General features: G+C 53.4%; 2 long non-coding RNA genes across 2 annotated transcripts; one reads left to right on the top strand and one right to left on the bottom strand.

Moving 5' to 3' along the window:
- Positions 1-674: 674 nt before the first annotated feature.
- On the bottom strand, positions 675-19490 carry LOC129634241 (uncharacterized). The gene is made up of 2 exons (XR_008705485.1): positions 18679-19490; positions 675-2258 (listed from the first exon to the last, which is right to left on the bottom strand). It is a non-coding gene; the product is annotated as an uncharacterized LOC129634241 (long non-coding RNA).
- Positions 19491-21259: 1769 nt separating this feature from the next.
- Positions 21260-24361, top strand: LOC129634242 (uncharacterized). Its single transcript, XR_008705486.1, has 2 exons — positions 21260-22284; positions 24128-24361. It is a non-coding gene; the product is annotated as an uncharacterized LOC129634242 (long non-coding RNA).
- The last annotated feature ends 2265 nt before the right edge of the window (positions 24362-26626 follow it).

Raw genomic sequence — 26626 nt, 5'->3', positions numbered from 1 at the left:
TAAAACTTAATTTTTCTGGGCCTCAGTGTCCTCATCTATAGAATGGGTGGGTAACAATAATACTGACAGTCTATAAAGTTATGAGGAGTCACTGCAGTCTTCTTTCCTGCTCACTCTGCAAGCTCCACAGCTGATTTGGGTTGACTATAGGTGTCGCCCAGGTCCCAGGGACTACTCTGCAATCCTGTGGATTTCCCAGGGTGCTCTGGGTGGCTACCTGGTCCAGATCTATGGCACTTTCCCCCCCAATCCCACCTAGGGCCCACCCAGGCCCATGAGGGCCCAATGGAGGGCTCCTCCAGTCGCCGTGGCCAGGTCCTGGCCTGTCATGTGTGGAGTCAGACCCACACCTCCCACTCCTGAGACCTTGTGTCCCTCCTCAGAGACACTTGCTGGGCCCCTTGCTTTCTCTGGGGTGAAGCAAACAAGGAAGGCCAGTGGCAAAATTCTTGTGGAGCTCCTACTCCAACTTGGTTAATAGAGGTTAAGCCTGATATATTCAATAACCTCTTTACATTTCTCAGTGAAAGTATTCCACAAGCATGGAAAGAAAATGGAAGACTGCATTCATTCCTTCTCACCCCACCGAGGTTAGTCTTCTAATACACCCAGAATCTCTTCACATATAAGCATATTTTTTACTTTTAAATACACACAAATAAGATCATGCTCTATTGCCTGTTCTGTGATTTATTCTATTCACCCAACAATATATACTGGCCAGCCTTCCATATCAGCTAATATTTAGAGACCTACCACATTCATTTTTGCAGCTGCGTAGTATTTCACACAGTATGAATGGACCACAGGTTCATTTCCATTTCTTTATATTCTTAAAAAATAAATGCTCAGATGAACATTCTTGTACATTCTTCTTTGGGAACGTCTACATGTTAACCGTATAGTAAATTTCTAGCAGTGCAGTTTGCTTGTTACTAAGTACACGTGTCCTTTACATTCTGATATTGCCACATTTCATGCTTTCCCACCAATGGTGTTTGAGTGTCTTAGAAGAGATACGTGATGGTAGAGAAAGGCATTGAGAGAGGCAGCAATGTAAGACACAGGTCATGGAAGCATCCAACCAGCCCACTGAGCATGGTGCTGGACTGGCCTGCTGCCCTGAGGGCAGTGCCTAGTGCCTCTGTCTTGTCCAGGCCTGTGTGGTCTAGTAGTCCAGGGGTACCCTGAGTCAGAGGGGAGTGGGCCCACAGGGGCGCTGGGGGTGGAGGGCGGGCCAGCATGGCTGGAGTCCTGCCTGAATGGTTTCCTGCGGCCATTGTCTCTGCCCTGCCTGGTCTCCTTGGGGGGAGTTTATTTAGGGGCCTTTGGAGAAGAGTTGGGCAGGAGGAGGAGGGTGTGAAGCCCTCACCAAAGGCACCCAGGAACGTGTCACAGGAGGGAGAAGAAAAGGGAGGGAGGACCCATCCCTGGGAGACACGGACGTCAAGAACCCCTGACTAATGAATAGTGAGTTTGCCCTTGAACCTCACTGGGCTTCGCCATTCTCAGGCACAGAACAAGAGCAGAGACACGTCTGAGCCCAGCTGCACGGGGACGGCGGCGGTTCATCTCAGACACTTTGACAGGCCAGGCCTTTTCCCTGCATAGCTCGGATCTGGCTCCCGGCTCCCCTGGCAACAACACAGCGGCATGGCTCCCAGGTCCAGGCCCTGCCTGCTGTGAGCAGGAGGAGGGAGGAAGAGGAGCACCAAGGGGAGGACAGCTGGGGAGAGGGCATCGTTAACTCCTAGAAGGCTGGAGCCCCTTGCGTGGGCAACCACCTGGCACACTGCCCTCAGCCCTCAGCCCTCAGGGGCAGAGATATGGGGCGGAGATTCTGTTTGCTGGAACACCCTGTGCTGGAACAGGCATACAATGTGAGGAGGGCAGAAAGGGTGGCCCACAGAGCAAAGGCCAAGACCTCCGCAAGATGGGTGGGGGGTAGGGGCACGTTTCCCCAGGTCCCTGGCCAAGTCCCAGAAGGGCAGGAGTGGGAGCAGAACCCGCGCTGTGCTCTCTGCCCCAGTCCTCCTCCTCCACCCTGGCCCCTGACCGCTGCAGCTTCAAGACAGCAGCGACTGCATCTTCCCTTTCTGCTTGGCTCTTCTGCCTCTGATGATGGTGCGTGTCCTGGAGCGAGGGGCATGGCTCTGGACTCCAATCCTATGACCTTGGCAAGCAAGACCTACAGCTCTTCTGTCTCCATTTTCAGAGAAGCTGAAAAGAGGCTGTCCCATCACACTTCGCAGGACAATCTAGAGATAAGAGAAATAATATGTGAGAAGGAGCTTGGTCCTCTGGGGAGGAAAGTGTCCTAGAAATCTCATTCAGGTATTATTAGGGCTGAAAGTAGGTATTTCTGCTCCCTGGGGCTGGGGGGAGGAGCTTCTTGAAGCTGTCTCAGAACCTCCTCAGCAGAGCAGGCTGAAACTCAAAGGCAACAGGTTAGGAAGGCTCAGCTTGGACGGGAAGGTAAGACAGACTCACTGTATGCTTTCAAAGAACTTTTCCTGTATCATTGCTCTGCCTTGCTGCAACTTTATGAGAAGGGTGTGGTGATCCTCATTTTAGAATTAGGAAAAGAGAGGCTCAGAGAGGTTAAGAGCTAGCCCAAGGTCACCCTTGTTATACAAAGACCTGAGCCCATGTCCCCTGATTCTGTGGCCTCCATTGTGTCAGCTGTATGGGTGGCAGAACCACCAGGCTGGGGCCCTGGGAAGGCGGGGGCAGGCAGTGAGAAGCAGAATTTCCCCTGTGGATTGCTTCTTGGGGCTTGGACCTTCTGAGTCTGAAGGGCCTGGCCGAGGGAAATAGGACAAGGCAAGTCCCAAGGAGAACAATGCAAGCCCACTGTGAGGGTCTCTGGTGGCAGAGTCACAGGACAAAGGCTAGCCAGAGCAAACAGGAACAGAGGAGGAGGCCCCAGCTCAGAAGCTGGGGACACACTCAGCTAGACCTGTGCTCTCCAGACACAGTCCTGCCCCAGGGCAGGTCACATCCCAGCCTCAGGTCCCGGCCGGCAGTGAGCTGGGTTTTTGTCTGAAGCCTCTGGATGAAGATGTTGCCCTTCATCCAGGGAGCAATCTGAAGGAGACCACACTGGTTGGGTTTCCTGCGAGCCAGGGGGCTGAGGCTGAGGGTTACTGGCAAGTAGCAGAAGAGAAAAAGCAGGAAGAACTTCCAGATTACAAAATGTCACAGCTAAAAGGGACCTTAGGTGTCATCCTAGCCAATGCTCCTTTGCCAAGTCCAGAAAGGGAGAGGGTTCACTCAAGGCCAGAAGAAGTTCAAGTCTCTGACTTTCAGCTAGGTAGGGTTGTGCCTTCCCATGCGACTTGGCATTCTACCAGGCCACCCTGTGTCCTCAAAAGCAGGGATTTCACTCAATGAGGCACAGAGAAGGACCAGACAAAAGAGGTTACTGCTGGCAAAGCACACCACGTGTCAAGGGGTGGCTGCTATGCCTCTTTGAGCAGAAGCCTTCCTGGAAGACACCATTGTGGGACCACAAACCTTACCTGGCTGATGACAAAACAGGCATGAGGAGATGGATCAGAACACAGACCGGCCCCGAAGCCTGACCCGCCAATGCTTTCCAGAAGGGTCAGGGAGGAGCAACGGCGCTGGGGCGGGTGGGAGCTCCCAGGAGAAGCTTGTCCCCACAGAGCCTGATGGTGGAGCCTTAGCCAGGGCAAGGTCTGGAGCTGGGGAGGACTTCGGCTTGCTGCCCTTGGCTGCCGGGTCCTCTGCCAGGTGGAGCAGGGTGCCCCATTCCAGGCAGATCTGACCTGCTCAAAATGCAAAGGAGGTCAGGGACCCTGCGTCGTGCAGCCTTGTCAGGAACCGCCCTCGAGGGAAGTCTGTGCGCTGGCTGATGAAGGGACACGTGATGGGAGAGAAAGACACAAAGACAAATGAACTTCTCTCAGCCCAGCTGTGCCCTCCTTCCTGGGCTGCTGGTTTGGGCCAGCTGCAGCCTGACTGGCCAGTGCCCACAGTTAAATATCCTGCATATCACTACTGTCCTCATCCTCCGAATCATGGCTGCATCAACCCAGCTGGAGAAGCTCAGATCCTCCATACCTGCCCCGGACCGTAGGGGATAGGAGAGGAAGATGAGCCCTGTTCAGTGGTGAGCGACTCCACTGGGAGGCAGGAATTATTATTCCCATTTTACAGATGAGGGTTTAGAGGCTCTAAGACATTCAGGGGTCTGTTGCACAGTGGTGCCAGAAGCAGAACGCCAATCTGGGCCTCTTGCCAGCCCCTCCTCTCCAGCCAGGGTCCCAGGCTCGGGCCATCACCAGCCCATGGGGCTGCAAGGCTCTGAAGGGCCTGGACCCAGCACCCCCACCTCATTTTCTTTCCTCCCTAGGGTTCTCTCAGGGTTCGGTGTAAGCAGGGGTGGTATACTGCCCAGCACACTTGATTCATTCTAGAACAAATACCCCAGCCCCTGAGCAGCCCTGACAGCATTTTCCTGGCTAACCAGGGGAAGGAATGTCTGCCATGTTCAGAAACGGCTTCTCCTACTAAGATAGGGAGCCTGAGGATTTGGGGGCTGGGGTGAGGGTGGGGACAGCTACCAAACAATGAAACCTTAGCCAGGCAGCAAGGGCAGCAGAGCCTTAATCTCGGGAGGTTTCCTCCTGAGGGACAAAGCACAAGGTCAGCCTGGCTGCACGCAGGCCCGGCCCAGCCCCACTGGGCACCACCCATGCTGGTCCAGCCTCAGAACAGTGAGCTGCGCTTGGAATGTGATTCCCAGGCTTTATGTGATGCTCGGTTAGCAGAGTGCGACTCCCAAGATCCCCTGTCACCCCCTAAAGCCTCTGCCAACCCACCCCCCAGCACCACACTGATCACCAGATTAAGGAGCTCAGGGCTACAGCTGAGGCAGCTAACACCCAGGAGGGAGGGAGGGGGACGGAGGGGAGGGGAGGGGTAGGGAGGGCAGTGGGCAGCTCTCCCCAGGCCTGCCTGCTTTGCCTCTTTCTCTCCCACCCGTACTGTGGGCCCTGGTCTCTGTTCCTGCCTGAGCTCTAACCTCTACACTCTTCCTCATGTAGCTTCTGACTTCCCCTCCAGATCCCCAGATGGAGCCCAGGTCTCCCCGGCCAGGACTGCATGCCCTCTGAGGGGGATCCCAGAGGTTCTCTAACCGCCATCCAACTCCACAGCAAGGTGCACCCCCACAACATGAGGAAGCAGGAGGGAGCACCGGGGATGGGGAGAACGGCAAAGAAGGGGCAAGAGAAGGCGTTTGAAGCCCTTCCCTAAGACCCCAGCACTTCCTGAACCAATGCCATCCCCAAGCATTTAAAGCACAAATACAGGAAAAGAAGTTCCCTTCTGTCTGCAAAGAATCAAGGTCTGTAGAAATGAGATGGCTAGATTCATAGAGACCCAGTGGAAAGAACTGGAGGTTTTGGCCTAGGGAATTTTGGACTGTGAGGGTCCCAGACTCACCCTTTCAATCACTGAGAAGCTGTGAAGAGAGAATAGGACCCGTGGGGCTGGGTGGGGGAAAAGCAAGAAAAGGGCCTGGAGCAGCTCCCCTGGATCCTAAGACTCCTGCACCTGGACAAGAGGGGCCATGCTCCAGGTCCCCACTCCCTGACCTTCCAGCATTTCTGTGCGGGGCTGTGCAGACCTGGAAACTCTGACCCATAAAGTCATCTGGAGGCCCAGCCCAGCAGGCGTCCAGCACCCCCCACCCCCACCCCCACCCCGTCCTCCATGCCAGGGCCTGCAGGGGGCGACCAGGACACACCCAGGGCCTCGGCCAGCAGCTGCTCTCACTCCAGTTTCTCCTTTGCTGCCACTGCCAGGCTCCCCTCTGCCAGCCGGGGCCTGCTTGCCACCACTGCAGGGCAGGGGCAGCGGAGGAGAGCCTGGGGGCCTGGGGGTAGGGGTGGTTCTGTGAAGACCTGGGCAGAGAGGCTCTACCCGCTCTGAGAGCAGAGGCCCACACTCCAGTGTCCGCAGGGGTAAAATCCTTCCTCTAAGGTGCGCTCACCGCCCGCCAGAATTCACTGGTCCCACGCCTGTCATTGTGCTCAGGGAGTGCGAAATCAACACAGGTTCGAAATGATCACAACCATCACAGACTTTCCGAGTTAGAAGGAACCAAGAGATTTCTGAAGTTTTCCTCACTCACTGCGCCAGGGAGAACACCGGGATCCAGTGTGAAGGATGAACTGGCCTCCCCGGGGTCATGCAGCAAGCACGTGCTCCTGCCGCATCTGCTCAGGGCCAGGCTCCTGCGAGGGCCTAAAAGAGGGCTTCTCCATCATACCCCAAACGAGATCCTGGCCCAACTGTGGGCGGCAGGGGTCTGGGGCCAGGGGAGGCCGTAATGCGATAAGCAGACTGGCCATCTGGCTTGGGGATGGAGGAGACTGGCCGCTTCTGCTGCCTGGTCCCGGGGGGCCCTGTGTCGCGAGAGACAGACGGCCAGATGGACGGGCGCTGGCCTGGGTCTGGGTGGAAGCCAGTGAGCTCCCTGTAGCCAGAGCTAACCAACTCGCAGACATGGCAGGGTGGGAGTATAGAAGGTATGGGGATTGCCGCCAGGCCCCTCTAAAATGACAGAGACAGGAAAGCGGGCTGGGGAGCCGAGATTCCTGCCCAGGCACAGAGCCTGGCTCCCCAGGTAAGCCCTGGCCCGGCTTAGCCCCACAGCCATAAACAGGTCCCCCTCCCGGGGAAAGGCAAATGCGTCTCCCCTGGCACCTTCTCAGACATGCATGCAAAACTAATTAACATGGGGAGACATGCGAGCAGCCGGCCAGCTCCACACCCTCGAGTCCACGCAAACAAGGCGAGCCCTTGTCCAGGGGACGTGCACAAAGCTTTGTTGCTAATTTAGGCATCTGTCTCTGTCTGGTCTGGTCCTCCTGCCTGCGCTGGGGTTTTTCCCAGCCCCTCGGACAATGCTGGGAACAGGCCTGCCGATCCCTTATTCAAATCACACCCAGGACAATGAGCTCATTGTGCAGGCCACAGAAAAAGGGATGCTGGGGGGGTGGTGTGTGTCGGGGGGTGGGCAGTGGAACCGGGCATCGGGAGTGGAGAAGGGTGGGATGGTAAAGAAAATGGGAACCCAGGAAAGTGTTTACTAACACAGCCCCTGCAGCTGCCTTGGGCCCCTCTCCCTTCCCCCACCAGGCCGGCAGCCGGGGAGAAGTCCTGGGACTTGACTTGCAGATGGGGGGTCCCCGCAGTAGATGAGGGGCCTTGCATCTACGGGGCTGGTGGATACAAAGTCTGGCTCAAATCTTTGCCTTGTCGCCCTCTCCCACCTTTAGCAGTCTACAGCTACCCCTGAGTGTCCATGGCCGGTGTGCCTTTTGTAACTGGGTTTGGGGGTCCTTTTTCCTCTTACAGCAGAACGTACAGGTCCGGACTGCAGACAAGGAGACAGGGCTGCGGGGAGAGGTGCTGGTGGCTGCTTGGGGTGGGACCTGCTGTCTCGGCCATTGTCTTCAGGCAACATTTCATTTTCTCCTCCTTCCTGGCTAATAAATTAGAGAGGAGGCCGTGGGCTTCGAAGGGACAGACTCCCCACGGATGTCGGGCAGGCAGGTGGGAAGGCAAGTCTGTGAGCTCTTGGCAGATGGGCTCACCCAGCGCTTGGCTGCTCACGCCACACCTGGTCAGACACTTGCACAAAGCCCAACAATGAGCAGCATAAAAATACCCTGTGTGTGTGTGTGTGTGTGTGTGTGTGTGCTCAGTTGTGTCTGACTTGCCGTACAGGCTATAACCCACCAGGCTCCATGGGATTCTCCAGGCAAGAATACTGGAGTGCCATTTCCTCCTCCAGGGGATTTTTCCAACCTAGGGATCAAATCTGCATCTCCTGCCTTGGCAGGTGGGTTCTTTACCACTTGAGCCATCAGGGAAGGCCCATATATATATATATATATATATATATATATACACACACACACACACATATATATCACATGTAAATTTATATACATTATACAAATCCTCCAAGATTCCTGAAGGGGCGATCTAGGCTTGAGCCCTTCATCCTAACAGTTCCCCAGCTCCTTGTCGCACTGAGCCCGCCTAGACAGGACGATGTAAACAGACATGCACAGCCTGACACTGACACGCAGACATAAAAAGAAACACACACACCCAGAGGCAGCCCCCAACACACACACTGACAATGGTGTAATGAATGCAGGACGGCGACAGCATTCAGTCCCAAGCCCACACCGCTGGTCGCCCAGCACCAGGGTGGCTGAAAGGTTATGGAGCGGCTGCAGGCCTGCTCCCCACAGTGTCCTGTCCCAGGCTCTCGGCTCTGCGGAGCTGAGGTGCAACACCATGCCAGGCACCCAGGTGGGAGCAAATGTCTCCTGAGACAGAAAGGCTTGGAACTGGACTCAGCCCTTAGTCAGGGCAGTCTGAGCTGCCCTGAAGGATTTCCTTAACAGTGAAAGAAAGGTGTTTAAAAGTCATATCGACTGTCCTGCATTTTGAGACATGTCTTGAAGTTGGGGCAAAGTGGAAATGCCACACAAGATCACCAATAGTTGACTATTTATGATCTATCAAAAAGAAATTTCATATGGGCCAACCTAACAGGCAGCTGGCTCCAAGAACTATTGAGTGTATTTTCCCTTTTTAAACTTCCTCTCCAGACTGGGTTATTTTTTTCTGAAAGAAGAAAAAAAAAAAAAAAACACACCCAATGATCCAAGACCCAGATCTACTTTTGGAGCATCTGTCTATAGCCACAGCCACATCATGCAGAGACGTCACAGTGGCCGCTGGAATGACCTGTGAACACACACGCGCGTGCCCACGCACACACACAGCCTGTGGCCTGTATCAGGCCAAGACCCACCTTCAGGCTCCCCCACCAGGGCTCCTGCTTCTCCTTCTCCATCGTCTGGCTCTGGAGCATGCCCTAGGGAGGACGGAAGGAATAGGAGACTAGAATGGCATGGGCAATGGGGCAGCCGAGCTACTGGCTTCTTCTCCAGAGAGGTGTCCAGGCTAGTTGAGAGTCTGTGCATGTACTGGAGGAGACATCAACCATGCAGCTTCGAGACTAAAGCGTGCATTGTCAACTGGCCACCAAATACAAACCCAAGGCCAGGCTCTGTGCATATGACACTCACTCCAACTACCTGTAGGAGAGCCATGCCCAGGAAACTAGAGGGGTACAAGGCCACCCAGTGTGAGGAAGGCCCACTCCTTGCCAGCGGTTGAACATTTATGGTCCTGTTGCTCACAGAACACAGAACGTACCACATCTTCCCAAGAAATCACTCTTGCCAATCTCTCCGGAGTTTCTCAGGGGAGGAAAGATGGAAGGTTTCAGAAGCAGAGTCCAGCAATGCTCTGCATATTGCTACCTGCTTCTTAGTTGTCCAGAGGGGAAGGCCTGTTTCACAGATGCTCATCTTGCCCACCAGAGACAGCTGGCCCATCCCTATAGAAGCTGAGAGCAAGACACTTCCTTGAGAGTCCCCAGGTGACCTGGGATTCCAGTTCCAGACTTCCATGCAGCAGGAAGTCGCGTGGTCTCTCTCACACCTCTGACAAAGTACTCTGACCACAAATGCCCTGTAACTCCTCGTGTTACCGCGTTAACTTTCTAAACACATACTACATTAACCTCAACAAGAAAACCACCAAAACATGACCACCAACAACCACAGTAAGAAGAGATCTGTTTGGCCTTCCCTCTCCTGAGAGGCATGTGAGAGAATGTGAGCCTGTAGCCGGGGCTTCAGAGATGGTAGTTGCATTTGCACGGTGGGCTCCAACCTAGCGGCTACCTGGATGACTCTTCCAAATACCAGACGTGTTGAGAGCAGGTATCTGGGCGCCCACCACTGCTACCTTATATGCAGGTTCACCTCCCAACCACTGCATGTGGGCTCCAGTCTGAGCAGAACCAGGAGAGAATTCTGGCCTTGACGTCCCAAACAGTGTTGGATTCCTTCTGAGGAAAACCTTCTGCACAAGAATTAGAGGTAATTTATCATTTGATTGCATTTAAGATGCTCCTCACCAATCTCAGGGACTTCTCTGGTGGCTCAGACAGTAAAGAATCTGCCTACAATGCGGGAGACTCGGGTTCTATCCCTGGGTCGGGAAGATCTCCTGGAGGAGGACACAGCAACCCAACCCACTGGAGAATCCCATGGACAGAGAAGCCTGGCGGGATACAGTCTAGCCTCAAATGCAAATCTTGATAGGTGACTGCTATGCTGATTCCTAGGATCAAAGCTGTGTTTTAAATGAAGAAAAGGCAATTGAGATGTCACAGTTCTATAAAGAATCAGTGGAATCTGGAAAATTAAAGTTCTAGGCCAGGCTAAATGGCAGCTTAAGGTCACCAAGGGCAAAACATGACATGGCCCCTATCAGGCTCTGGGTGTGGAGAGGGGCAGGGAAGCCAGGAAGCTGCAAGTGGGTGAGAGCTGTCACACCCTCAGTGCCCGCTAATCCAACACCCCCTGCCCAGGGCCTAGCCTTCCGGTCATGAGTGAATAGATGAAATTTTGTATCACACAAGCTTTAAAGGTCTGGACAAGGGACTGTGGTTTTCTTCTCTTTATCCTCAAGGCCTTGCCCAGAGCCTGACACGGAATGCCTGGTCAATGAAACCTGAATGAATAAATGAATGAAGTAGAAAAAAACAATCTGGTATGGGAAGAGTTCCAATTCCTGAGCTCCATGGTTCCCTTGCTAACTGGGGTATGGTTCCATGCACAGCCCTAGAAGCACTGAAATCTAGGCCAAGAGCCAGCAGAGGTGAGAGGCCCAGGGTGGATGTGTCTACTCAACTCAGGCTGGCCTGGCAGCACACACACCCACCGTGCACAGGGTGACAAGACCACCTCCCTTAGCCTGCCCTCCACTGTCACTGTTCTTGCCTCCACCATCTGACCTGCTTTTCATACCCAAATTTCTAGGTCAGTCCTGTAAGACTCATGCCTACACCTGAGCCTCTGTTCAGGGAGTCCTGCCCCTCCTCAGCCCAGAAGACCTCTTTGGCTACAATGAGCCTGCTCTGATGCTCTGCCCCACATAAATTCCTCCTCTCCTAACTCTGATGGCCTGAGTCAAGCTCTGTACATCTCCAATGTGTGCATCCTTAAGCTGCTTTCTGCCCCGAGGGCTTAGGGAACACGTCGGGGCTTCTCCTGGGTTCTCTCTGGACCTCGGAGCTAGGAGCTGGTGCAGATAGGACACCATGACTTACTGTAGACTGGCTGAGCCTGGCCTCTTGCTCACTGCCTTCCCTGCTCCTTCCCTCATCCCACATGTTTGGCCCACCAGTGAGATGGCTCCCTGCAGAAACTTGCTGGTTCCTCCTCTCAACACACACACATACGCTCCAGGACAGCAGGTGGGGGATGCAAACTGACATTTCTTGAGAGCTACAAGGTTAAGTATTACTATCCTCAATGCTACAGATGGGAGAACTGGCTGCAAGAGAGTGTGCCAAGGTCCCAACTAGGTCAGACAGACCTCCGAAGCCCACTGAGCCACATGCACTTCCTTACACCACCATGACCTTGAAGCCTGCAATCCAACAGCAGAAGAGAGAAAAACAGACTGGAAACAACTAAAAATGGGTAAGAGAAGCTGCAGACTCAAAGGGCGGGGGTGGCTGTAAACTGGAGACCTCCTCCTTTTTGCTCTCAGCCTCCCAGCACTCCCCACATGACACGCCCTCAGGGGCACGCACCACCTTCCCTTTCCTGTGCCGCCAAACTGGGTGAACAGAAGTGGGTCTGAAGGTCTCTGCTTAGGGACAAGATTAGACAGAAGACGTGGAGACCTTTGCCTTCTCCAGAAGACACAAGTCTGGGACTTCCCTGGGGGTTCAGTAGTTAAAAATCCGTGTTCCAATGCAGAAGACAGCATGCCACCTCAGGGCATGTAACACTGCAGAAAGCAGAACTTCTCTCTTGTCCCAGGGAAGGTGTAATCCCTTGGCATCATGGGCAGACGGGTGGGCTTGAATCCACCCTTGACTTCACAGACTGAAGCATAGCCAGGCTATGGACCACATGGACAATTAGGAGAAAGTCAGGGCTGGTGGGTGCTTCTCACCCCTCTGAGCACCTCACCAAGACTCCCAGGGGCCCAGCACTCAGCCTTCCTACCTGGATCATCCAGGTATAATACCAGCCCAAAGCGGAGACACTACAGAGCCATCCCCTGGCAGTCCAAGTGAGCTCCTGCTGCTTCCTAAAGCCCAGGCTGACTCCTAAGGACACGAGGACTCACGGGGGACTCAGACGCCCCCACCCAATGGCTCTAGCTTCTGAGACACACCTCATGTGAACACCCCAATGGCATCTGGCTTAGAAAAGAAGGGCAGATTCTAGATTACTTTTATCACTCTCTCTGCTCCCCAAGAGACAGGCCTTAAAGGAGATAAAGTATGCAGAGCGTTAGCGCGGAACTTGGCACAACATAAGTGCTCAATAAATGGTTCCTGTCACCATTATCATGACTCATTATGGTTTCCTGGCTGCCCACTCCTCACCTCCCTGGCTTGTGTGAGGAGCCCTCTTTTCATAACCTCGAGGCTTAACAGAGCTCAGAGGCCCTTAGCCCAGCCCAGGGTTTCCAGGGCAGGAAGTTTCAGAGATGGGGAGGTAACTGGGAGTGAGGCTGGACCCAAGGTCAGGAGTCCTCCGAGGTGAGAAGGCCCCTCTGCCCTCTGACAGCAGGATGGGCCCAGCGCCTCCCCAGAAAATCTTGCTGAAGACCCGAGGCTTGGCAGAGAGCCAGGGCAGGAGGCTTCTCCAAGAAGATGCTGGCTCCAAGCCAAGGCGCATCCCAGAAGCTTCAGCTCCCAGAGAGCAGCAGAGGCGGAGGGGAGGAGGGGTTGCCAGAAGAGGGGCAACAAGGATCCCTCAAGCCGAAGGAAACCTGCTGCACGTGGGTCTGGCATGAACCTGGGATGCACGGCTGTCTCCTCATGCCCTGAGGGCTCCACACATCTGGGAGACGATGAAATGACTTTGAGGACAGGAGTTGATGGGGGGCGTGTTCCACCCCAGGACCACCCTCCTGTCATCTACATCTGTGCCCCTACAAACTCCACCAGGCACCACTAAACCTCCAAGCAAAGACTTCTGGGGTTCCCCATTGGCTCTCCTCCCCCCACCCATCCTAAAACCTGAGAAACTCGATGCTGCCTGTAGATTCAGGTCTTCTGTCTCTAAGGACTGAGGGGTGAAAAGTGTTAGTCACTCAGTCGTGTCCGACTCTTTGTGACTCCATGGACTGTAGCCCACCAGGATCCTCTGTCCATGGGATTTTCCAGGCAAGAAAACTGGAGTAGGTAGTCAATCCCTTCTCCAGGGGATCTTCCCGAGCCAGGGATCAAACCTGGGTCTCCCGCATTGCAGGCAGATTCTTTACCATCTGAGCCATCAGGTCTTCTGCGTCGAAGGACTGAGGGTTAATCCCCATTTAAAAGGCTATACCAGCCTTCTGTCTGGCTTTTCCATGCACAGATATCTCATGGCCAGAGACCTTTCAGGGGTAGATCAGCATTAGTTACTGAGCGCTGGGGCTGGAAGAGGTCTTAATTCTCTAGTCTAGCTCAATGAAAATATGAGTGGCATGTATCACTTTAAAATTTCCTAGATACTTCCCTGGTAGTCCAGTGGCTAAGACTCTGTGCTCCCAATGCAGGGGGCCCAGGTTTGATCCCAGTCAGGGAACTAGAACCCATATGCCGCAATTAAAGATCCTGCATGCCCCAGCTAAGACCTGGCGAAGTCAAATTAATTAAAAATTTCTGGAAGACACAACAAAAAGTAAGAACAATTAAAACTAATTTATTTGATTTTTTAAAATATTTGACTGTGCTGGGTCTTAGTTGCAGCACGCAAACTCTTGGTTGTGGCGTGTGGGATCTAGTTCCCTGGCCAGAAACTGAACCCAGGCCCCCTGCATCCACAGCGTGGAGTCTTAGCCGCTGGACCACCAGAGAAGTCCAAAATTAAGTTTATTTATTTATTTAAAAAAAGTTTTTTAAATGCAGGAGGATTTTAATAGTAAAGGGATGATTAATATAAGTTGCATGTGTGCATGCTCAAGTCATTGTCATGTCCGACTCATGTGCAACCCCGTGGACTGTGGCCCACCAGGCTCCTCTGTCCATGGGATTTTCCTGGCAAGAATACTGGAATGGGTTGCCATTTCCTTCTCCCTAAAATTCACTTTAATAATATATTTTAACTCAGTATTATCATTTCAGCATGTTGCACTCAAACAACTCATGAGACCAACAGTGGTTAGCATCCTGGACAGCGCAGCTCTTGACTCCAGCAACCTCCCCCATTTTTGGAGAAGGATGTGACCCAAGTATCTAAGGAGAGGGCACCGGGGCAGAAAGGGAGGCCCCAAACTCGATCCCTACAGCTGGGCCCATGGGCCTTTCCCTTCAGCCTCCTGGTAGATACTTGTGGCCTATGAAATAGATCATTTTATGATAAATACAATTCAAGGGGCCTGCGACTTAAACCTACTTGAAATAGACAAGCCGGAGAGGAGCAGAAATAGATATACTTGACATCACGCGCTCTGCTCCGGAACAAAGACCAACAGGAAGGAACAGACGGGAGGTTCTGGGAGATCTCTGCATGGGAGGCAAGTCTTGATGAGGACCTCTGTGTGTGGCATCCGTGAGCAGGGCCACCTGGCTCCTGTGGGTTGTAAATACCCACACTCCAGCCCTGGGTCTGGTGATTCTGCTACCATGTCTCCCTGGAGGAACTACCCACAAAAGCTTCTCTCTGCTTTAGAAGGCAAGAACAAGTCGTGCATTTACCCAGTGCTTCTAGTCTTCTTACTCGGAGTCGCCATGCCAACACACAGTCATAATTACGGAGGAACGCGCCAATAGTGGCAGCATTGACAAAGACACTATATCAGGGCCTGTGAGCTAAGCAAGGTCAGGCTCCTCGCGGCCCCCAGCTTCCTGCCCACTTCCTTTATTCCACTCTGATCCATCTCTTTCCCTTCATTCTTTCTCTCCCACCCAGATGGTCTTTGATTATATTTTCTCTGCAAAGAAAGGCGCTATGGCTCAGTGTATAAAACACTTTTATAGCAATTAGGAGACAGGTTCTCCTTTGAGTCCCGATTTTAACTTGTGGGAAAAGTCACTTGAACATCTAGGCCTCAGTTATTTCGCTGTGAATGGGGAGAATATTTTTCGGACAGTGTCTATTCAGTGGGTGGGCGCCTGCATCTAATTTACCTACTAAATTTAGAGGCTGATGCATGTCCAGTCAACTCTAAGATCTTTATGATTAGCCCCAGAGGTACCAGAAGCTCAGGGAAACAAAAGAAGGTTCAGATCAGAGAGGGAGCTGGTTCTATCTAATACCCTGAGAACAGCAGGGCTTATATCTCCCCCCAGGAAGGGTGCAAATCTCAGAAAAGGAGCCAGGAGCCGCTGAATGGTGGCCTCTATCCGATTATAAAAAGATGAGTGGGATGGATGAGAACTATCAGACTAAGTGGCAAGCATCCTGAGGCCCCTGTGAGAACAGGGACGCACACCCATTTAAAATGAGAGGCCAGGAAAAGAAGGCAGACAGCCATCACCTGGGCCCGGCACAAGAGCGCCCCGATTTCAGAACACCCAGTGCACCAACATCTGAACTTACAAAGGAGATAAATTGGAGGCTGATGATTAGCATCACAAAATGATTATTCCCTTTGTAAAAGGCTTCACTGCAGGACTGCTTTAAATAGTGCATTTAAACCATGATCTGATTTGCTAAATTCGATTTATACACATCTACTGCCTAAGCTGGCGTGCGGCTGTATTTACATGTCTTCCCTTGGCACGGAGGAGGGGAGAGGCCAGCCATTATTTGGGGCCTTTAATCCTTGTAGACAGTAACTAAGCTGGGGAGCTGAACCCTGTTTTTCTTCCACAGCTGGGGCTTTAGCTGTAGACTGGCCTCAGCTCTCCACTCTGCTATGCCTGGGCAGAGCCGGCCCAAAGACCATGGTCAGGATTTGGATAGGGTCTGTTGGAGCCTTGCTGATTCCATGGGGGCTCCTCACCAAGCAGCAGACCCCTCCCCACGTCCCCTCCACGCCCCCGCCACCCACCACACACAGGAGTGACAACTTTCTAGTACAAATTTCCAGAGAATCTGGTCTATGACATGCTCACTAAATGTACTTAGCACCAACAGTTATCATGCCAGGGGTTCAAAGGCTACCTTTTGGGAGCCATGGAAATCTGCTAATCTGTATCAGTTCTGGGGATCTGATGAGCCACAGTCTGTGACTTGTACTTAAGCTGCAGGAACCAAACCTGAGCAGGCTCAGAGAGGCTGGCTTTGCACTCAAAGAAGACAAAAGAATGGGTCCACCAGGTCTCATAGCAGCTGTGTGTGCTGGGGCCATGGGAAAACCCTCCTTACTTCACAAAAAGTGACTTGCAGGTCTCTCTGATGACATGTCCCTTCAAGAGAGAAATGACCCAGGGACTTCCCTGGTGGTCCAGTGGTGAGGACCCCGCGCTTTCACTGCAGGTGGCACAAGTTCACTCCCTGGTCAGGGAACTAAGATCCCACACACAATGGAGCCAGAACAAAATAAAAACAAGAGAGAAGCGGCCCCTTCCTGTTAGGTCCAACAATGTGATAGGAGCCGGACAACTACCAAAAGGGGGAAATATACCACCTAGTTCACACCATCTGCCAAGAGAGGTCTAGGCAATTCATGGGCTCAGGGATGTTCAAAAAACAAAGTCCCTCCAGAGGACTGAAACCAGAATGTCTCTCCACCATCAGATATTCACAGACACCCACAATGAAGAGACCAGCCTAGCACCAGGAACCAGGGCAAGCAAATTTATAGTGGAGATGGAGCAGTCACTAAACACAGCTAAACCACTGCTGAGAACCCCACGAAAGCCGCTCATGAGAGGATGGAAACTGGACTGGGAATCAGGACTCCTGGGTCCCATTCTTTGCTCTGCTAAGCAAACTTCATGACGTTGGGGAAAATGAAACTTTCTGGGCTGGATCCTCATCTGTGACATGAGCTGCTGACCTATGTAATCACCAAGCCTTAAATTTTCTATAAATCTTCCAGAGGAAAAAAAATGTCCCTATCTCTAAAAATCCTGATGAGCTTCCTTTTTTGAACAAGGTTATAAATCATCATGCTTTCTTCTTTCTCTTGGCTGCCAGGAGGCTCAGAATCACAATATTAAATTAGAACATCTATTTTAGGCTCAGACAATAAAGAATCTGCCTGCATTATGGGAGACCCGAGTTCAATCTCTGGATCTAGAAGATCCCCTGGAGAAGGGAATGGCTACCCATGCCAGTATTCTTGCTTGGAGAATTCCATGGACAGAGGAGCCTGGCAGGCTGACAGGACAGCGACTAATACATTTAGGTCAAGAGGTTGGGGATGACGGGGTGAGAGGAGAGTCCTCTTCTGTGAGTCCTCATAGGTGATGTGGGGATGAGGACTTGGATTTGGGACAGGCTTGGTGTGTGTTTGAAAGATGAGACCACAACAGATGAATCCATGAGTCTGTTGTTATTTATGCAAGTGCAGTCTGTGGGTAAGAACTCAGGCTTTGGGGAAGACAGGCCTGAATCCACCTCCTGGCTCTGCCACATCTTAGCTATATAGCCAAAATCACAAAGAGGGAATCATCACCTTATTTATCAAGCTGAGACTCCGATGCATGCTTAGCAGCGGGCCAGGCACAAAGCAGGACTCAAACACAGAGAACATTACTGGAGTTTCGTAGTCTGGACAAAAGCATAAGCGTGGAACCTGCTTTAGGGCAGCGGTAAGACAGCTTAAATTTTTCAACCAGGTGGACGGGGTTGGGGGCGCATTAGAGCCATAGCTCTGACCGAGACCTGGGCCGAGACCTGGAGGGGGCGACCTCAAAGTGGCTCCAACTGGCCAGCGGAGGACGCGACGGCTCCGAAGCAGTCCCGGATGATGAGAGCTGTGCCTCCAAGCCCGTCCTCAGTCCCGCACCACCGCGGCGCGGCGGAGACCCTCCGAGAGACTGCCGCCCCCGTCGGCGGGGCTCTCTGCTCCTCAGCACCCTCTGTCACTCTCTTGAGCTCCGTGGCACACCCAGTCCAAGGAAGAGTGGCTACGGTGTGCTCGCCACTCGGGCCTCGCCGTTTCAAGAAAACCGGGCGTCAGAAATGAGTGAGAAGCAGGCCCGCGGCTCCAGGTTCCAACATAACCTCCCTGTCCGCTCCAGCCCTGCAGCAACCTGCTCGGGCCGAGGGGGAAGGCCGTCTCAGCCCCCGTCTGATGCAGGTTAAGTGAGGCGAGCTCCAGCCTGGCGCCTCTTTTTTCGGCCGCAATGTGCAACCGCCGGGCTCCGCGTCTCCGGCCGGGTGGGAGCGCACGGAGCGGCCTGGGGACCCGGGGAGCCGCGACGGAAGGTCCGGGCGGGAGGTGGGAAGGAGGACGGCGGCCGTTCCCCTCGCCAGCCGCCCCACCCACCGGGGTAATTAATGACCGAGGGCCTTCCCGGGGCGAGCGGCGGCCGGGACGCGGCGGGGCCGGGCGCGCTCGACGCGCTTCCCGCTTCTGTGGGCCCGCGGCCCGGCGAGCGCAAGGAGGGACGAGGAGGAGCTCGGCGGGGCCACGACCTACCTGGTGCCCACGCAGCCATCTTGCCGCCGCTCCTCGCGCTCTCAAAATGGCCTCCCGGGCCCCGCAGCGCGCCCCACCCGCGTCTCGGCGCCAGTCAGGAGGTCGCGGCTGCGGGCCCGCCGCCGCCTTTCCCGCCAACCTCGGCCCGCCCCGAGGGCCTCCCGTTTGCTCAACCCCCTTCCTCAGAGTCCACGCTGTGCGGCCCGCGGGCGCGTCTGGTTCCGAAAGCCGTAGGCCCAGGCAGTGCCCCGGGTATACATGAGGTGTGAAGGCTTACAAAGGAGTCTCGCTCAGCTTAGGCTCGCGCTCCGCTGCGGCCCTCGAGCCTGTGCCGGGGACTCCATTTTATTCAGCTCCACCCTTCCCAGGCCAGCCGCGCACCCCCAGAAAGAGGGGCAAGGCGCGGGCTACTGGGGGCCTCGACCTCCCGCAGAAAGCCGACGGTGTTGGGGGGGAGACCGGGTGTCCAAGAAGCCAAAGCCGGAAGCGTCAGGGCCGCCATTTACTTGAGGCCTACTGTGTGCTACCCGCATGCTCCGCGCCAGCCCTGCCGAATTGTATCACAAAGCACCGCAAGCCAGAGAGTGTGTTGTTAATGGCATCTCACAGGGCGTTGGGCGTGTGTGTGTGTGTGTGTGTGTGTGTGCGCGCGCGCGCCATTGGATCTGGGCTTAGGGAGGAGGGGACGCCTTTCTGGTAACCCAGGTTAAAACACAGGCGCTCCACCGTCCCGAGCTGGGAATCACCCAACCCCCAGGCTGCTGGCCTGCGAGTCGGCTCTTGGAGACAACTCAGGGCAGAGGTGGGATGCGGGAGGACAGCTCCTCCTTCCATTCCCTGGCTCTTGGCCACTCACCTTGCCTGCGGCGCGCCCTCCTACGACAGAGCCTGTGCCCACTGCTACTTCGTGCCCGCGAAGAGGGCGCCGAGCGCAGGCGGAACGGCGCCAGGAGGCAAGCGCTTGCAGGGCAGTAGCTGCAAAACAGAGCGGAGAATCAGGAGCCCCTGCCTCCCCTTCTCAACCCATGCCGGGCCAGAAGGGTGCCCGCGTCCACTTGAAGGTCAGGTAGAGGCGTATGCGTCCTCCAGGTCAAGACCACAGCCCAGGGAGGCCTCTGGGCGCTCTCCGCGAGTCTCTCTCGTCCGCCCAGGACTCAGGAGGGAAGACGGGGCGGAGGGGAGGGGGCACTGGTGTACCGGCTAAGGGGGATTCCGGCCCGGCCCGAAGCTCCATATGGCCAGTGGGCCAGGCATCCACCCACCAGCAAGGATGCCTTGAACCCCTAGGAGGTTCGCTAAGAGCTGGAGCTCCAGAAATGGAGAATCGTGAGTGGAGCACCTGGATTAGTGCAGAGGCTACAGCGCCCCAAAACTCTCCTGGCTCCCCTCACAGATGTTCATGAATCCTGAGATTCAGAACCTGCCAGAGCTGGGATACCAGGCGTCGACTGTTAGAAATCCCCAACCCCCGAACTGACAAGGACCAACTGGTTATGCCCTCTTGGCGAGAAAGTCAATCCTTATCCTGCTCCCTTCAAGTCTGTAGACATTGATGTGTCCTCCCCAGCCTGCCAAGCTTGGACCTTTATACCTGGTCTAGCGCCCCGCCCCGCCCCCCGCCCCCCAGAAAACTGGGTGCACCTTGGAGTCCTGTTTTGCCTCTTACTTCAGGGGCCCAGGGGGTAATGGCAGGCACTGGTCAGTTCTTCCAGGGGGTTCTGGACATCCATTGGTGCTTTCACTCTGTCTCCAGCAGGTGGAGGTTTGAATTTCAGATCCAAGTATTCATGTGCACCCCGGTTTGACCCTGAAGGTAGCTATCATTGACTTAGCACCTACATATGCCAGGCGCTTTATTTGTATATTTTACTTAATTCTCCCAGGACCCCTGGACGTGTGGGGACTATTATTCCCATTTCACAGATGGGGAAACAGAAGCCCAGAAAGATGGTGTGACTTGTCAAGGATACACTTGAGTTGTAATGGCTAAAGCATGTCCTCAAATCCTGCCTCACAGGCATGGGCAGCCCCACCCCACCCGCAGCTGCTGCCCTTCTGAAATCTGGACTGCTGGATTATTAACCCATTCCAGGATAGTCCTGAGCTCTCCATCCTAGTGCCTGAACTCAGGATTGTCACCCAGAGGGGCAGAAAGGGTCACAGAGGAGAACATGTCATCCTGCTCGCCCCGTGACCTGTGATGGGGAAATTCTGCAACCCATCTGCCCCCCAGCCACCCCCCCAGGGGCATTTCCACCCTCTTTAGACTGGGTCCAGAACCTTGAGGGAATCTAGCAAAGCCTCAGACTGGTCATTAATCCACTCCTGATTTTTAAAATCCCAGTCTACACAGTCAAAGAATTGGGTGACCTGTATTATAATCAAGATAATTCAAGCAGGAGAAAATGAGATGAAGGGTCAGGAGGGCATGATATTTTTACACATAACCCCAGTGGAGACCTGGGGGGATTCAGGGGCTATAAAGATGAGAGTTATGAGGAAATGCCCCTGTTTCTGTTTCTCTGTAAGAGATTTCAATCCCAATTGATAATCAGACAGGAAGCTAGCTATAACTCCCCCAGCCTTCAAGCTGAGAGGTGCTTTTTCTTTAAATGACGTTAATGTGACGTTAATGTTTTTTTTCTTTCTCTCTCTCTTTTTTATGAAATCTGTATAAGAAACAACCTCTAATAATTAAAAAATTATGTCCATTGGACCAGAGGTGAAAGAAAGATAAAGCAAAATGGTGAGGAGGAAGTTTGGGCTTTTTTCAGAAGAGGACCAGGGAGACAGCCCCCACCCTCAGCTGCCTGACACAGCAAAGATGGCAGCTGAAGGTTGCGATGGGGTGGGTACAGCCAGACTGGAGAGACACTAGGAACAGGGGAAATGGAGGGAACAAGAATGTGAAGTCACACACACTTTCCAGGGGACAGAGGAGAAAGGTTCCTTTCAAAATAAACTCAAGTGGAAGAGTGGAAGACCAGCTTAACTTGGGGCAATGGCCATGGTACCCAGGCCCCCACCCCGTTCCAGTTTGCAGTCCATCCCCACCCTAACAAGACAGAGAAGGTTTGAGAAATGCCACTCTGCACATTCCTGCAACACACAAAGAACCCGGGTTTGGCCAGAGACAGAGGAGAGCAGCTCCACTCACAGTACCTCCTAATTCATGGAGGGGGGAGGGACACAAACTAGGTTGCACGCTGATTGCGGGGGCAGGGGGAGGTGAGGCTGACCAGTGAGGGCTCCAGTGCTTGTGCAGATGGAAACTGAAAGGAAGTTCTAATTAGCACAAAGCCGGCACCTTCCATTAATAGCTCTCCATCAGCTCCTAGATGCCGCTGATGGGAAGCAAGTTGCAAAGGCAAGTGTGAGCTTCACCTGTCCCCATCGTTAACAGACCTCAGGTGAGATCAGGGCTGTCGTGAAGGAAGACCACCCCAATCCAGCTGCCCCACCCAAACAAATCTAATTACAGGTCGGGCTTCTGGACTCACTCAAGGGGAGCATGTTTAACTCGATGCATCCACAAACATGAAATCTAAGAAGTCCTGGCACACACTCTATGCATATGACACTCTAGATGGGTCAAACAGATCCCTGGTAGGTGATGGCAGAAGGGGGTTGGGCAGGGATTTACTGGGAAGAGGCAGGAGGGAAGTTTCTAGAATGAGGGAAATGCTGTCTTGAGTGTTGGTTACATGGATGTAAATGCACTGTACAGCTATAGCTGTTTCTACGTGTAAATTATACTTCTAATAATATATATGTAGGTGTAGAAGTATGTGGCAGTATATCTCAAACATATGCACACAAAGGTCTCAGCCGATGACTGATTTCTCCATAGCCTGTGATCTCCTGGATGTGAAGGTTCACACCCTTTTCAAGGGTCACAGTAGAGAAAGGGGTCGGAGCAGATGGGGAAGTGGAGCCGCGCGCATCTCCCAGACACAGGGCCTGGGCTGGCTGGGTAGGGAGGTTGAAGGTCTGAATTGAATCAATTAGCTGCAGAAAACTTCAGAAAAGAAGTAAGGCCCTTCATAAAAACAAAGCCCCCTCCTTAATCCCCAAAGGCAATCCTCTCCCTCATTCCCATGGCCATTCCTCAGTAAACAAAGAAATCCTCCTTCGACATCCACACCTCAATATTCATTAGGAGCGGACGTTAGAGACTGCATTCCAGCCTCCCTGAGTGCCCTAACGACTGGAAACCCAAGGGCAGAGGACTGCAGGGGTCTCCTCTCTCCGTCTCTCCCTCTGCTTTCTCTCCACAGCTCCTCTCCCCTTCTCACGGAGGTCTGTCCTTTCTCTCCTCCCCTCTCTCCCTTTCTTTTCCTCCTTTTCTTCAAATTAGTGAATCGGCAAATCAAGGCAAAGACATCACAAACTGTACTTTGTTCATTTATTTTGACAAGTGCAGTTTAATTTTAATTATTTATGATAATACTTCATAGTAGACGAGTAAATGTGCTGGGGTATATTTGGTAACATTAATGAAGTCTGCCTAATAGGAACCTTCACTCCAGCACCCTGCCTGGGAGCTGCCTGCTGGAGAAGTAGGGTGAGACCAGTGGTCTGTGATAGGGTTTGCAATTTTTTTGTGGGGGCAGGGGTGGGGGTGGGATGAGGAACTTAATGGGTTTGAGGATTAGCGAATGGAAAATTAACCCAATTCTAGAGAAGAGGCAAATATGCGAGCCTGTAATCATGTATCGATGTGGACTGTGTGTATTTAAACACCAAGAGAGCACACTTTGTGATAAGGAAGCCCAGGCGTGCACACATGCCACATGCATATTTACACATGAATCTCAAATATGCAAATCAGCAGAGGCCCAAAGAAAATAGGCTCTGGGCAATTAAAAATTGAAATAAAAATGGAAAATGTGATACACAGAGTTCTATATCTCTTCAAAGTACCTTCTTCCTACTTATCCTACGTTTCAAGTGGGCAAACATGGTGCAAAATGTGGAAAATAATAAGAAAGGTAGAGAGGGTTTCCTTCACTGGTGACTACTTGGGAATGTTCCCTCTAGTACACACAATGGACCATGAAAAACAGGTCTCAATCAATGCAATGTTTGAAATGGGAGTGATCTTTTTACAGCTCTTCCTTAACCCTGCCGCCATCCTTTTAACATAACTGATTGTCATGTAAGTGTATGATTCAGTTTACAGATCACATATATACAAAAATGGGTATACTGTACATACGGATGTTCACTCATTTGGTCCACGCACACAGATATCTGGTACACCTCAAGACATAAAGCTCCAAAGCATTTATGTTATTATCTACAATAATGATAGACTTATCATAATACAATTAATGCTTAATTTTTAATGTAAAGAAATAGTTGACCCTTCATTTAAAAACAATAGGAAAAAAAAAAAGTACCTCAAGGTTCCCTGTGTCCCACCTCTGTCTTGCTTGCTCATACTCAGGGTGGTGTAAGGACATTTCAAGAGACAGAAGTGGGTTACCTTAAGACCAACTCCACTGCCTGCCTCAAGAAGAGACCAGGATTCTCCCACAGTCTACAGACTAAATTTGGTCCAGCTCTGGGGTCAAGAATGAAAACTCAGTGATTGCTGGTTTCTCTTACTGGATGACTGCGATGGAAAAAAACAAGGCTGCTCCTCAAATAAGGCGGGCCAAAGGTGCAGATAAAGGGGCGCTTTTCTTGGCATAGCCATGTGTGTGAGAGAGGGTTAGTAGAACCTGCCTGCACCCATGAAATGCCTTATAATAACTCCCTGCCCTCCAACCAGAGGGATATCTTGGCCATTAGAGCAGGATCATCAGCTGGAGACACCTGGCTCCCAGCCTTTTCGCCTGGCTCCAAGCTCCTCAAGCCCGTCTCCTTAAAGCCGTGGCCTGGCTCTGGCGTGGGAAAGGCCGTTTGGAGCTTTTCACAAATCCAGTATCCCCTTGAACCAAAACCAATTAGCCTGGCCCAAGGTCCTGTCATTGAGGCCCTGGCCCTCTTTTCAAACCCCTGCGGCTCAATTGCGGTGAGGGGCTGGCCAGTGAATGCCGGGACCACTTAAAGTGGTGCTTAAGCCGAACCGGCCTGGAAGGAAGGAGCCAGCACTATAGGAACTGCAGCGGCCCATTCTCAGAGCCACTGACCAAGGTTTTATTCCAGGCACAGCCCCCCACCCCCGACTCTATTTTGAAAAACCCTCCCCTCCTCTCCAGTTCCCAGCTGTCTAGAAGAGAAATGAAAAGCTGGCTCTAGGAAGCCATGAGACACCCAAACTTGGCTACCCCAGACAGAGAAGACATCCCTGAGTTCTGTCCCCAGTCATCTTGCCCTCCCTGCTAAAGGAGGAGGTCTAACATTGATAGAGCTCCCACTGTGCACTCAGTATGTTCCATCATGAGCCAGCACACCAGCCCACCTTATGGATGATATTAAATCTAAGAGGAAGTGACTTGCCCCAAATCACAGCACCTAAGAGCAAGGCAATTTGGAGGGGAGGCGGATCTCTGAGAGCCCCAGAACACCACTCTCTGAGGAAGAGAGACACAGAAGAGGGTAAGAGGTTGACCAAGATGAGAGACAGAGGGGAATACCACCTGGAGGAATGGGAAAACTCCTGAAAGAGCAATTCCCAGCACAAGCTCAGGTCTCTACCAAGGCACTGCCCACGTCATCCATTCTCCCCCTGCCTGACCCAAGCTGAACTGACCCTAGAGAGAATGGGATAGGAGTAAGGATGAGGTGCCACAGCCTTCCTCCAACCCCCCACCTGTCACCACCTTCCTGTCCAGGCGGATTGAAGACTCACCCTCTGTGATGGGCGGCACTGCCAGGGCGCCCTGACTGTCGCCATGGTGACGCGCATCCCACCCTAGGCCAGAGCTGATTGGTCACTCCATCCAGGCTGATGGAGGGGGGCTAAAGTCTAGGCGGGATGGGGGACCGAGACACCCCGACACACACACACACACACACGCGCACACATACACGAGAAAGAGAAATGCCAAGGGGGAACTGAAGGCTATTAAAATGGCGCCGCGGCCTCTACGGGGCCGCTGCTCTGGGTGCGCATAACCGGGTTGGAGAAATCCGGGCGGTTTCCTTGACCGCGCCGCGTCGCCTGGGACCTGGAGGGCGCATAAATCCCGCTGGGGCTGCCCCGGGGTTCGGGGCAGACCACTCCCTGCCTCTCCCCGACCTAGGCGTACAGGACTGCACACCCCAGCTGGCCGGATCCGCCCTGCGCACGGCACGTTCGGGCTGGGCGAGCGCGGCGGATTAGCCCTGAGCCCGCAGACCCGAGGGCGCGGGGCCCGCGCGTTTGGGGGTGTGAGGGCGGGGCGGGGCGGCGGCCGCGCCTCTAATCCCAGCGCTGCGTGTGGGAGCGGCCGGATCAGGGAATTAGCGCTGTAACTTCGGATTAGTAACGCTCGCTAAATGAGCGCCTAATTCCGACCCTTCATGCTTTTCAGCGTCGCGGCTGGGCCCTGAGAGGCCTTCTGGCCTCGTTCCCTCCGCGCTCAGGTCCCATTTCCCGGGAGGTCGGCCCGCGACCGTGAAGAGCTCCCTGACCAGCCTAAATCAGGCCTCTAGCCGCGCCGCAGCCTGATTTTCGGCGGCGCCCAGCGATGCCAGCTTTTCATTCGCTGGGCAGAGGTCCCGGCAGGCACTCCCGGTTGGGAGTTCGTAGACTACTGAGAAGGAAACCCTTTATGTCTCACTCACCACGGTGGCTACCCTGATCCTTGCCCTACTAGTGGCTTGCCTGCCGTGCGACCTTTGGCGAGAAACCGCGCCTTACCGAGCTCGCTGTTACAGATGTCAAATGAAAGAGGTTAGGTAAAGAGCATCTTTGAGACACCAACCATTCCCAGCTTCCAAGCTCCATCTTTAATTGCGTTCTCAGGCTCCCTAAAGCCTTTTTGAGTGGGTAGCGGAAACATGGGGCAAAAATGAA

Source organism: Bubalus kerabau, chromosome 19, assembly GCF_029407905.1.
Source record: "Bubalus kerabau isolate K-KA32 ecotype Philippines breed swamp buffalo chromosome 19, PCC_UOA_SB_1v2, whole genome shotgun sequence".
In the NCBI taxonomy this organism is placed as follows: Eukaryota; Metazoa; Chordata; class Mammalia; order Artiodactyla; family Bovidae; genus Bubalus; species Bubalus kerabau.
Note: the sequence above shows the minus strand (reverse complement) of the source record. Positions and strands in the feature narration are given on the sequence as shown.